At 38.3% G+C, this 12,758-nt stretch overlaps 1 protein-coding gene across 7 annotated transcripts in view; it reads right to left on the bottom strand.

Moving 5' to 3' along the window:
* CPEB3 (cytoplasmic polyadenylation element binding protein 3) overlaps window positions 1-12,758 on the bottom strand; it is a 197,595-nt gene that overhangs the window by 165,021 nt on the left and 19,816 nt on the right. The window lies entirely within an intron of this gene.

The following is a 12,758-nucleotide window of genomic DNA, read 5'->3' as shown; positions in this document are numbered from 1 at the left end:
CTAAAATAATATTTGGTGAAATATTAAAAAATAATTTGACATTTAGTTTTCATTGCATAGGACAGTGACTTCTTTATTCAACACAAAAAGTAAATACAGTTTCTATTTTTCAAAAAAAATTTTTTTGTATATTGTGTATTGTATATTTTGTATATTGTATATTTTTCCTATCTTAACCTCATGACTCCAAAGCTGGAATCTCACAACATATTAGCATCAACTCTTACTATCCATAGCTTCTGAGAGCAATAGTTCAACTACCAGTTTGCTCATGTAGGTAGAAGATATTGTTTCTTGTGGGATTCGGTTCAATGCCATTCACCCAAGGGGTTCAAAGTAAATGTCAGTTGATGACTGTGCTGACTGAACTTGGAATAAAAATGTTAACCATCATTTAAAACTGTCTTAATTCTCTATTTCCTTTTTTCACCAATTAGAATTAAAGTATCACCAGAGACTACCAATTTGCATTGTTAGTGGTCTTTGTTTCTAGTTATTTCTAAGGAAAAAAAAAACCAAACAATTTATGAGGAAAAAAAATTGTGAATCAACCTGTGAAACATTCTTTTTAAAAGAACTAAAATCACCTTCTTGTTCCTACTGTGAACTTATTTTATATTCCCCATTTTTTTTCTCTTCCTCTGCTCTCCTAAAGAAAGCTTCATTTCTGCCAATGTGCTGTATTTATCATTTGTATTCCAGAGTCTGTCTGTCAGGATCACTCAAGGTTAATCTTGTTCCTGAAGACTTCCCTAACCTACCAAACTTCTACATTTTCAAATATATCAATTAGGTTTAAAAAAAAAAAATCCCTCATAAAATCCTTACAAAGACTTGGGTATCTATCTATCTATCTATCTATCTATTTATTTATTTATTAGAGAGAGTGAGAGCAAGGGGACTCAGCACTGAGCAGGGAGCCCAATGTGGGGCTTGATCCCAGGACCCGGAGATCATGACCTGAGCTCAAGGCAAAGCTTAACTGACTGAGCCACCCACGCACCCTCAAAGACTTGTTTTTAAAAAATAGATTTTTTAAATTATTTATAATTAACATGTCAAGGGGTTTTTTTTTGTTTTAATTTTTTATTTATTTGACAGACAGAGATCACAAGTAGGTAGTGAGGCAGGCAGAAAGGAGGAGGCAGGCTCCCCGCTGAGCAGAGGGCCCAATATAGGGCTTGATTCCAGGACCTTGAGATCATGACCCAAGCTGAAGGCAGAGGCTTTAACCCACTTAGTCACCCAGGCGCCCCAACATGTCAAGGTCTTACTGGTAGAAATTATCAAGTTATTCAAGTGTACTTGAAAATGGTTTACTTGGGCACTTCTTTATCCACCTGACCCCAAGTACAGGTCTAATAATAATTCGCACAATAAAGAAAAATAAACTTTGGCCCTGATCCATGATAAATGGCAATCAGTAATTAGCACTGCCCATATTTAATTTTACTGTGTCTGAAAATGAAGTAATTTTCCCTCTTTCTTTCCTGAAATGAGCATTCAAATATAAAAAGAAAATGACTCAGGGCACCTGGGTGGCTCAATCGGTTAAGTTTCTGCCTTTGGCTTGGGTCATGATCCCAGGGTTCTGGGATGGAGTCCTGAGTTGGGCATTGAGCCCTGCTCAATGGGGAATCTGCTCCTCCCTCTCCTTCTGTTCCTCCCCCACCTCATGCTCTCTCTCTCTCTCAAATAAATAAAATCTTTTTAAAAAGTAAAAAAGGATTGGGGTGCCTGGGTGGCTCAGTGGGTTAAAGCCTCTGCCTTCGGCTCAGGTCATGATCTCAGGGTCCTGGGATCGAGCCCCACATCGGGCTCTCTGCTCAGCAGGGAGCCTGCTTCCTCCTCTCTGCCTGCCTCTCTGCCTACTTGTGATCTCTGCCTGTCAAATAAATAAATAAAATCTTTAAAAAAAAAAAAAAGTAAAAAAGGATAACAGAATGACTCAAACATAAATACCAAGGTGTAAATAAATAAGCAACAATAAATTATAGGATGACCACCAACAAGGATAAAGACCTCTACTTAAATTCTGTTTTTTATTTAACCAGAAAGGAAGAACTTTCTAAAATTTTGTCTTCAGGTCACAGAGCTTAACTATATATCCCTTGGAATAGTCATGGAGAGCTGTAAAAACAGACACTGCAGAGTTAACTCATTGGGATACACATGGGTCAAATACATCTTTCTAGGCTTCCTTCCATTCCTTCCCTAATTATATCTCTAGCACAATGTTTATGACTCCTGGTTAATTGGTGGTTTCTCCACAGATGTTTGCTGAATGAATGAATAGATGCATGAATAAATGAATGGATGGGTAGATGGATGAAATATAGTTTTGGATTATCTAAAACAGCCAAGTTTTGAATAAGTTAAAATTATTCTCCATTTAGAAGAATAATTACTTTTTCATCAGCTTCATGAATGCATATGAAAGGGAGTGGTATAAAACAGAAAGCCATTTTTGGTTTTGACCCTTATCATGGGAAACACTATATAGATCATTTGGTTATCATCATGAAATAATAGAAACCCAGCACTAACTGAGCAGGGAACTTTGTTCCCATCTAAGAGTTTACAGTCTAATAAAGACACCCCTAAAACTGCTTAAGTTCACAACAGCACCTACAGCTAAATCCAGTGGATGTTTTGTCAGTCTTTATCTTGCTTGATCTTGCAGGAACACTGACATAACTGACCACACCTTCTAGATATACTTTCCCTTTGCTTCTTTCATGCTGTCCTTTCTTGTTGTTGTTGTTGTTTTTCACATTTGGGGTTACGTGCCCTCTGGCATGCTGTTGTTCTCTCTCCTTAGCTTTCAGTCTTCTATGCTAACTTTAAATATTGAGGCTATTTTCTCATCTCAGTCTATGTGAGTGGCTTTTCATATTAATAGCTATATTCCCAATATCTATTATGATATTGGGCCTATCATATTAATAGCTATATTCCCAATATCTATCACTGCCTAACACATAAGAACTAGGTATCCAGTAATATTTGTTGTACCAAAGTTACATTTATGTGCAAAGGGCCAAGAATGCCAAGGCAATCTAGATGGCAAAAAATAATAAACCTAGAGGACTTACATTACTAGATATCAAGACCTATAATAAAGCTATAGTAATTAGGCTGTGGTTATTGGCACAATGATAAGCAAATATACACATGGAATAAAATTAAAAGTCCATAAAAAGATCCAAATATGTATGGCCACCAGATTTATGAAAATAGTAATACTACAGTAGCAAAAGATTTTTTTAAATAAAGCATTTTTTTAAAGATTTTATTGATTTATTTGACAGACAGAGATCACAAGTAGGCAGAGAGGCAGGCAGAGAGAGAGGAGGAAGCAGGCTCCCTGCTGAGCAGAGAGCCCGATGCGGGACTCGATCCTTGGACCCTGAGATCATGACCTGAGCCGAAGGCAGCGGCTTAACCCACTGAGCCACCCAGGCGCCCTAAATAAAGCATATTGAAGTCAACTGAATATCTACATGCCAAAAAAGACTTTTACCCTTGCCATGCCATACACAAAAATCAATTCCAGATGGATTGTAGGTCTAAATGTAAAAGGTAAACAATAAAGCCTTTAAAAAAAACATAGAAGTATATTTTCATGACATTGGCCAAGGCAACAATTTCAACAGGTCACAAAACCATTAAGAGTACATAAAAAATTTAATAAATGAAACAACTTAAATTAAGAACATCTGTTTACCAAAAGGACAGAATTAAAGGTGAAAACTCATAGAATGAGAGAAATATATGCAATATGTACGTTTTTCAACAAAAGACTTGTAATCAGAATAGATAAAGGACCCTTACAAATTAATAGTAACTATCCCAAAGAAAAAGACAAGTGACTTCAACTAAAGATAATCAAATGCTCAAAAGTATATGGGGAAAAAAGCATATGATCACCTCACTAATCATCAAAGAAATACAAAATAAAACCAAAAATGCTAAACTGGAAAAGGCAGGTAATACATATATTAGCAAAGATGTGGGAGCACCTCATTCTCAAATACTGCTGATGGAAGGATAATACAATTATACAAACCCATTACAAAACTATTTAGCAGGATCTATTAAAGCAAACATTCAGGGGCATCTGGGTAGTACAGTTAGTTGAGCATCCCACTCTTGGTTTGGGCTCCAGTCTGGCTTAGGTTGTTATCATGGTGTGGTGGCATCAAGCCCCATGGCATGCTCTTGCTTATATTCTTTCTCCTTCTCCCCTGGCCCCTCCCTGCTCCTGCTTGTACAGGCACAAGTGTGCATGCACTCTCTCTCTCTCTCTCAAATAAATATTTTTTTATTGTTTTTAAAAATCTTTTATTTTTTTAATTAACATATAATGTATGATTAGCCCTAGGGGTACAGGTCTGTACCCCTAATGCCGGGTTTACACACTTCACAGCACTCACCATAGCATATACTTTCCCCAATGTTCAAATAAATAGATTTTTTAAAGATTTTATTTATTTATTTGACCGATAGAGGTCACAAGTAGGCAGAAAGGCAGACAGAGAGAGGGGAGGAAGCAGGTTCCCTGCCAAGCAGAGCGCCTGATGCGGGGCTCCATCCCAGGACTCTGGGACCATGACCTGAGCCGAAGGCAGAGGCTTTAACCCACTGAGCCACCCGGGCACCCCCAAATAAATATTTTTTTATAAAGCAACATTCAGGGGTGCCTGGGTGGCTCAGTGGATTAAAGCCTCTGCCTTTGGCTCGGGTCATGATCCCAGGGTCCTGGAGTGAGCACCACATTGGGCTCTCTGCTCGGCAGACTGCCTTCTTCTTCCTCTCTCTCTCTCTGCCTGCCTGTCTGCCTACTTGTGATCTCTGTCTGTCAAATAAATGAATAAAATATTTTTTAAAAAGCAACATTCATACTCCAGATGATCCAGCAATTCTGCATCTAGATATATACCCATCAGAAAGGCAAACGTGTTCACCAAAAGATGTATTCAAAGCAGCATTAATCAGAAATAGTCCACACCTGGAAACAACCCAAATATCCATCCACAATCAAATGGATAAGTAAATTTCTGATAGATTCATATAATGGGATATCATAAGGCAAAGATAATCAAGAGATTCTTATGTATAGAACAACATAGATGAACTGCATGAATACAATGGTGAGTGAAGCCCAACAGCGCAGAGGACATACTATATGATTCGATTTATATAATGTTCTAATAAAACTAATTTATGGGTTAGAATTCACCATAGTGGTTAGCTCTGCAGAGAAATAATGATTGGCAGGGGACTTATAAAAGGGGACTGCAGGGATGCTGTTGATATATTCTATTTCTTAAACTGGATGCTGTTACACAGGTATATTTACTTTGAAATTTCAAAAAACTGAACACTTAATTTATGTACTTTTCTGTATTTTTGTTATATTTACATTAAATTTCTAAAACTTACATATATATTTACTTACTTTATACATACCTATACATACACACATATGTATTACATACATAAAGCTTACAAGATTGACTATCTTCTGTATGATAAAGAGAAAAAATAGCACAATCTGGCCAAGTGAAAAGAGGAGCCCTAAGTCTAGGTCATGAAGCTAGAGAAATAAATGGGGGGGGGGGTTCTAAATGCCAAGCCTGTGTTACATGCAAAGATGAAAAAAGCCAAAGTCCCTTGACTTCAAATACCTCGCAATCTAAGGAAGTAAAAATAATTGTGGTCATCTATGGTAAATTAGATATCCCCTAGGTAACCTAGAAAGCTTTTAAGATTGTTAAAACCTAAGGCAATTTACAAGTAGGAAATCCACATCCTCTAAGTGAGGACCTATTAAGTAATTCTAGATCAGACTAAGTTTGAGAACATAACAAGAGGAAAGGGAACAAAAAGGGAACCAGATGAGTCAAATGTGGTTTGGTGGGCAATCTGGAGAACACCTAAAGTTCTTCATGTTTCTTGCCTCTCCATAAGCTTTGAGTTCATTCATTCATTCAATAATTTTATGAAAGGCCACCTAGCCACAAAGCCGTAATTCTAAAACTTCACCTGTTTTTTTATTGACCTTGCCTCCAACCTGTTAAGAGAAAACTGAGGCTATTAGACAGAAATGCCCTCAATTTTTCAGCTGCCTATCAGCAAGTCCCCCTTACAAACTGATCTGTAAACCCTACAATACTTCTTTCCCTTCTATCTCAGAGGAAGTTGAGTTCCCCTACAGGTCCATAATTAATCACTCTATCTATAGTCTAGAGTTCATAGTTTCCTGGAGACCTAGTTCATCAATTACTCCCAGCATTCTCCTTCTCATTCCAGACAGGAAGTTTGAAAGAAACCTCTAGGTCCTAGTTCTATTTTCATTTCCAGTTGACTCCCAAACTTAACTGCATGTGGTTTCTGCCCCTACCATCCTTGCTAAAAGTGCTGATCTTACTAAAGTCATCAATGACCAACTAACACTCTCAATTCTTATTTTATTTTGTTTGCCATTTATCCTTCATAAAACATTTACAGTAAGCAGAATTCTAAGATGGTCCTCCAAGATTCCAGGCTAGAAGGACAACACGAACCTTAGTTCTATAACTGCAATTCTGCCAACAAGACTGAGTTTGAAAGCAAATCTGACAATCTAAACAGAGAACCCAGTCATGCTGCATCAGACTTCTGATCCCCAAAACTGTTAAGTCATAAATGAGTATTGTTTTAAGACATTAAGCTTGGGATAATTTGTTACATAGCAGTAGCAAACTAACACAACGCTATTCTATTTTCTTTGAAGACACTGCTTTCTTGGTTCTTTTGAAGTTACTTTGGTCTCCTGGCTCCTACACAGGGCTTTCCCCAGTGTTCTCCTAATTTCACACTCTCCCTGAACAATGTTATATTCATGACCTGGGAAACTGAGTTCACTACCATCTAGGTTTCCAGATTAAATCTTTTTCCTAAGCTCTAAACCACTATTAAGCTAACAACTTCTCTGTCTGAGGATCCTATAGCACCTCTTTTCCCACATGTGCTTCTGCCTTTATTTCTGGTCTACTTATCTTTATCCTATGTAATGGGACTATCGTCCATCTAGTCACTCAAGGTAGGAATCAGGAAATGGTTTTGTCTTCTCCCTTCTCTTTCATTGAGGGTCAAGTTCAGTTAGTAACTCAAACTTAAATCAGCCTCCTAAATTTCTGCCTGACATCCCCTCCTCTTCATTTGCAGCCAGTTTTACACTTCACCTGGACTATGGTAGTAACACCCTAATGTCTCTCATCTAGTACAATTTAAAATGTGGCCTCCACACTAAAGCCCAAGTAATCATTCAAAATACAGTTTTTTTTATTTTTTATTTTTTTTTATTTTTTTTATTTTTTTAAGATTTTTATTTATTTATTTGACAGAGAGAAATCACAAGTACACTGAGAGGCAGGCAGAGAGAGAGAGAGGGAAGCAGGCTCCCCGCTGAGCAGAGAGCCCGATGTGGGACTCGATCCCAGGACCCCAAGATCACGACCCGAGCCGAAGGCAGCGGCTTAACCCACTGAGCCACCCAGGTGCCCCAAAATACAGTTTTTTTTAAAAGATTTTACTTATTTATTTGACAGACAGAGATCACAAGTAGGCAGAGAGGCAGGCAGAGAGAGAGGAGGAAGCAGAGAGCCTGATGTGGAACTCGATCCCAGGACCCTGGGACCATGACCTGAGCCGAAAGCAGAGGCTTTAACCCACTGAGCCACCCAGGCGTCCCTCAAATACAGTTTTACTATGGTCTGCCCCTTCCTAAAACTTTTATTTTTCCCCTGCCAAGAGGAGAAAATACAAATTTAACTCTTCTTCTACCCTTCTTCCCAGCCATATCTAACTACTACAGGTCCCTGGATGGACCATGTACATACTGCACATACCAAACATGTACAGTATGCCTCTGCACATACTACTTCTCCCTGAAATACCTTTCTACCTCTTTTTTTTAAAGATTTTATTTATTTATTTGACAGAGATCACAAGTAGGCAGAGAAGCAGGCAGAGAGAGAGAGGGAAGCAGGCCCTCCGCTGAGCAGAGATCCTGATGCGGGGCTCGATCCCAAGACCCTGAGATCATGACCTGAGCCAGAGGCAGAGGCTTAACCCACTGAGCCACCCAGGCACCTCCACCTTTCTATCTCTTAATAAGCTACTGTTACACACCCAATAAAACCCAGTTCAAATCATCAAAATCCCTGGCTATGTAAGCTGAATGGTCCATTCCCTCCTTTACATCCCCCGGTAATACAAACATACCTCTATTACAGTATTCTTGATACTTTAGTGTAATGATCTGTTTATACACCTATCTTTCCTAGAAAAGCTCCAGGATCAGGACTGTATTCATCTTTGTAACCCGGGCACTGGGCCTGAAATTCAGAGATAAAATAAAAGTTTGCTGACCAAATCAAAGAAAAAGTTTTTAACCTCAAATTATAGAGGCTGAGAGCACTTCTTTGACGTTAGGTGAAGAGAAATTCTCTTTGCCATCAAAAACATTATGTTTACTGATGCTGTAGTTAATGTTTATGGATCTTTTTTTTTAAGATTTCATTTATTTATTTGACAGAGATCACAAGTAGGCAGAGAGACAGGCAGAGAGAGAGAGAGGAGGAAGCAGGCTCCCTACTGAGCAGAGAGCCCGATGCAGAGCTCGATTTCAGGACCCTGGGATCATGACCTGAGCTGAAGGCAGTGGCTTTAACCTACTGAGTCAATCAGGTGCCCCTGTAGTTAATGTTTGATTAAAATATTCCACACTAAAATTTGGTGGAATTAATCCTATCACAGGACATTAATCTCCTATCACAGGACGTTTAATTTGTTTACACATTTTCACTATTTTCCAAACTGAATTTTCTTTAAGCCATATTTTAAAGAAAAAGTTACTTGGTTGAAAGGCATAACTTTAAGGCCTTAGATACATATTAACACAAATTAGATACAAATTGTTTTTAAAAGGTTACAGCAAGGGCACCTGAGTGGCTCAGTTGGTTAAGCCTTCTGCCGTTGGCTCAGGTCTTGATCCCAGGGTCCTGAGATAGGGATCAAATCCAGCATCAGGCTCCTTGCTCAGTGGGGAGTCTGCTTCTCCCTCTCTTTCTGCCCTGCCCCTGCACACAAGTACGCGTGTGTTCTCTCTCTCTCGCAAATAAATTAATTAAATATTTTAAAAATAAATAAATAAAAGGTTGTAGCAGTTTACAGTTACTGCAGGCATTAACTTTTAATATGAAAATGATGCATGATTAGTGTATATAACAAAGAATAATATAGTTACTGTACTGATAACAACCTAATGTAAAAAAGTATCTATTCTTTTGATATACCAAATAAAATTAAGTCTCTTTTCAACATCCTAATATATTCAGTACTTCTGTCATTCTTCATCATACCTTCATGTGATAAGGAGATACTACAGATAAGTTTGTATACTTATAGGCACATACATTAACTGGAGATTCCATTTCAAATGACATGCCAATGTGTATATGTGTGTATTCCATAAAATATGAAAATAATGGAAAAAATATGAACACACTTATCTATGTTTTCTATGTTTCTAGACTTCAATTGTAATTAATCTTATTTTTTAAAATTTTTTATTTTTTTAAAGATTTTATTTATTTGACAAAGAGAGCAGAAGCAGGAGGAGCTACAGGTAGAGGGAGAAGGGGAAGCAGGCTCCCCACTGAGCAAGGAGCCCAATGTGGGGCTCAATACCAGGACCCTGGGAACATGACCTGAGCCAAAGGCAGATGCTTAACCAACTGAACCACTAAAGCACCCCAGTAATTAATTTTAAAAACCAAATATTCATGAAGGTACAAATTTCTAGTTATAAAATAAGTCCTGGGGCTGTAATCTACAACATGGTGACTATAGTTAATAATACTGTATTGCATATTTGGAAGTTGCTAAGAGAATAGACATTAAAAGTTTTTATCACAAGAAAAAAAAATTGTAGGGGCGCCTGGGTGGTTCAGTGGGTTAAGCCTCTGCCTTCTGCTCAGGTCATAAGCTCAGGGTCCTGGGATGGAACCGCATCAGGCTCTCTGCTCAGCAGGGAGCCTGCTTCCCTCTGTCTCTGCCTGCCTCTCTGCCTACTTGTGATCTCTCTCTCTCTCTCTGCCAAATAAATAAATAAAAATCTTTTTAAAAAATTGTAACTATGTATGGTAATAGATGTTAACTTATTGTGGTGATCATTTTGCAATATATACAAATATTCATCATGTTGTACACCTGAAACTAATATAAACATCTATGTCATTTATACCTCAATTTTAAAATATCCATATATATTTTATGTATCTGTATTCATCTTGGACCTAAATAATGCACAGTGGCCCAGATATTTTTATATAAAAAGTTTTACACATCAGGGACGCCTGGGTGGCTCAGTTGGTTAAGCAGCTGCCTTCGGCTCAGGTCATGATCCCGGCGTCCTGGGATCGAGTCCCACATCGGGCTCCTTGTTCGGCAGGGAGCCTGCTTCTCCCTCTGCCTCTGCCTGCCATTCTGTCTGCCTGTGCTCGCTCTCTCCCCCTCTCTCTCTCTGATAAATTAAAAAAAAAAAAAAAAAAAAAAAAAAAAAAAAGTTTTACACATCAAAAATTTGTGAACTTAATGTGCTTGGCTAGCTTAGTCAGGAAAGCATGTGACCCTTGATCTTGGGGTTTTAAGTTCAAGCCCCATATTAGATGTAGAGATTACTTAAAAATAAAATCTTTAAAATAAAAATTTGTGAACTTATAGAGTACCTAAATTTGTACTCTTAAAAAAAAGTGTCCTGGGGTGTCTGGGTGGTTCAGTTGGCTAAGTCTGCCTTTGGCTCAGGTCCTGATCTCAGGGTCCTGGGATGAGCCATGTTGGGCTCCCTGCTAAGCTGGGAGTCTGCTTCTCCCTCTCCCTCTAGCCCCTGCTTATGCTCTCTCTCTTGTTCACTCTCTCAAGTAATTAAAATCTTAATAAATAAATAAATTTGCTGATTTGATAAAGCATACCTCCCTTTACTAGATCTTATTATTTTCCTACTCTCATCATGTAACTCAGTCATAAGAACCTTCTGAAGAATGGAAAAATCGCAGAATAATTTCAGAAAATACAGTTAAGCATTTTTAAATGGGTCATTTTTCTTCCCTTATACTAATTCCGCTTTATATTTTAAATTTCCATTAAAAAATTATTCTGAGAGACCATGTGTTTTTTCAGAAGACTTCAGAGAAGCAAACTCTACCCAGTTAACATTTTAAGTTGTCTTCAAATCTCCTGACAGTTTTACCATTTCATTTTAAATGCTATTCGAAAGCCGCCCTCACTAAATTGGAATCAACAGGCACCACTCAGGGAGCTGGCTTGAGAGGTATCACCAGCTTCCACAATTTCAACTTCTATTCCCAAAGTTTTAGCTGTGGCTATGAACATTTTCCTAAGAGCTTTCCAACTACCTACTAGACATTTCCATACACAAGGCTCATTGTGTCATTTATCATTATCTATAGACAAGTGTCAACCACTTACCTTAATATTTAAGGCTCTACCCTTCTAATCCTAACCCATGTTCCCAGATAATATTATCCCTACTTCTCCAGGCAAGTTGGTGTACTCAGGGTCTGAAGCTTGCCAATGTTAGTGATCCCATATGGAATGCCCTCTTCATCCTTTCTTCTTATCCTAATCTCACCTTTCTTCAGAGCCTCCTTCAAACATCAGTTCCTAACAATAGCATCTATCTGTATCATGCATTTATTGCTTTGCATTTCTATTTATCTTTTCTCTAAGCTTCTTGGGAAGGCACAAGTTTGGCAGAGTATTTTGCAGAGAGCTCACTAATCAAAGCTAACGTTTCTGGAACACATACTGTGAGCTAGACAAAATGCCAAGTGCTTTCCACATATTAGTTCATTTAATCCATGTAAAAAACCCATGAGATAAATACTGTTACCATCCTTAATTCCAGATGACAAAATGGAAACTTAGAAAGATAATTACTTGTCCAAGTTACAAAACTAGTAAATGCCAGATCTAGGACCCAATTTCAGGTTTGTCTAATTCTAAAGCTGTCTTTTCACTTGTGACTCATACAAACAGATCCTCTTGTCCTACTTGATCCATACAGCCTACGACACAGCTTGGGCTTCAAAGGTATGAAAAGAGGGAAAACTGTGGCTCAGCAACTTTTCTTTCTCCCATTGATACAAAGCTTTTATACAATGACCTTTGCCTGAAAACCAGAGATAAGCTCTAACCAAAGGATTCCAAATTCCACCCATGGGCAAGACCCAATCCCATTCCAGAGTGTTCTAAAAACAACATGTCTTCGAGAGAATGAATCATCAAAAGAACTGAGTTTAGTCTTCAAGGATCTTAAGAGCAAGACTGGTCCAGGCCTGAAAGTGATGGAGAGAACCTTTCTTTGCCATAATCTGCTTTAACAGCCTGTAATTTATAGGTGCTGTACAAGTTAGGTATCAGAGGAATCATCAGAACAAAAGGAAGGGCAACGGTCAGTATGTCTACCCAGGTAGCCCTTAGGTCCTAGTATTTGAAATCAAATGGTGTTTGTGTAATATCAGGGCCTTACATTCACAGAGATTAGCCTTTACCAAACTCTTTCACTTTTATTATCTCACTTGATGTTAATAGCCCTGTGCAGTGGATAGACAGCATAGGGCCCTCACATTCACTTAAGCAGATTATGCAATGCACCAGAAGGCTAGCCCCTAAGGCTAGTGGAGAAT

This window comes from Mustela lutreola, chromosome 4, assembly GCF_030435805.1.
Source record: "Mustela lutreola isolate mMusLut2 chromosome 4, mMusLut2.pri, whole genome shotgun sequence".
NCBI lineage: Eukaryota > Metazoa > Chordata > Mammalia > Carnivora > Mustelidae > Mustela > Mustela lutreola.
This window is presented reverse-complemented; position numbering and strand designations above follow the sequence as displayed.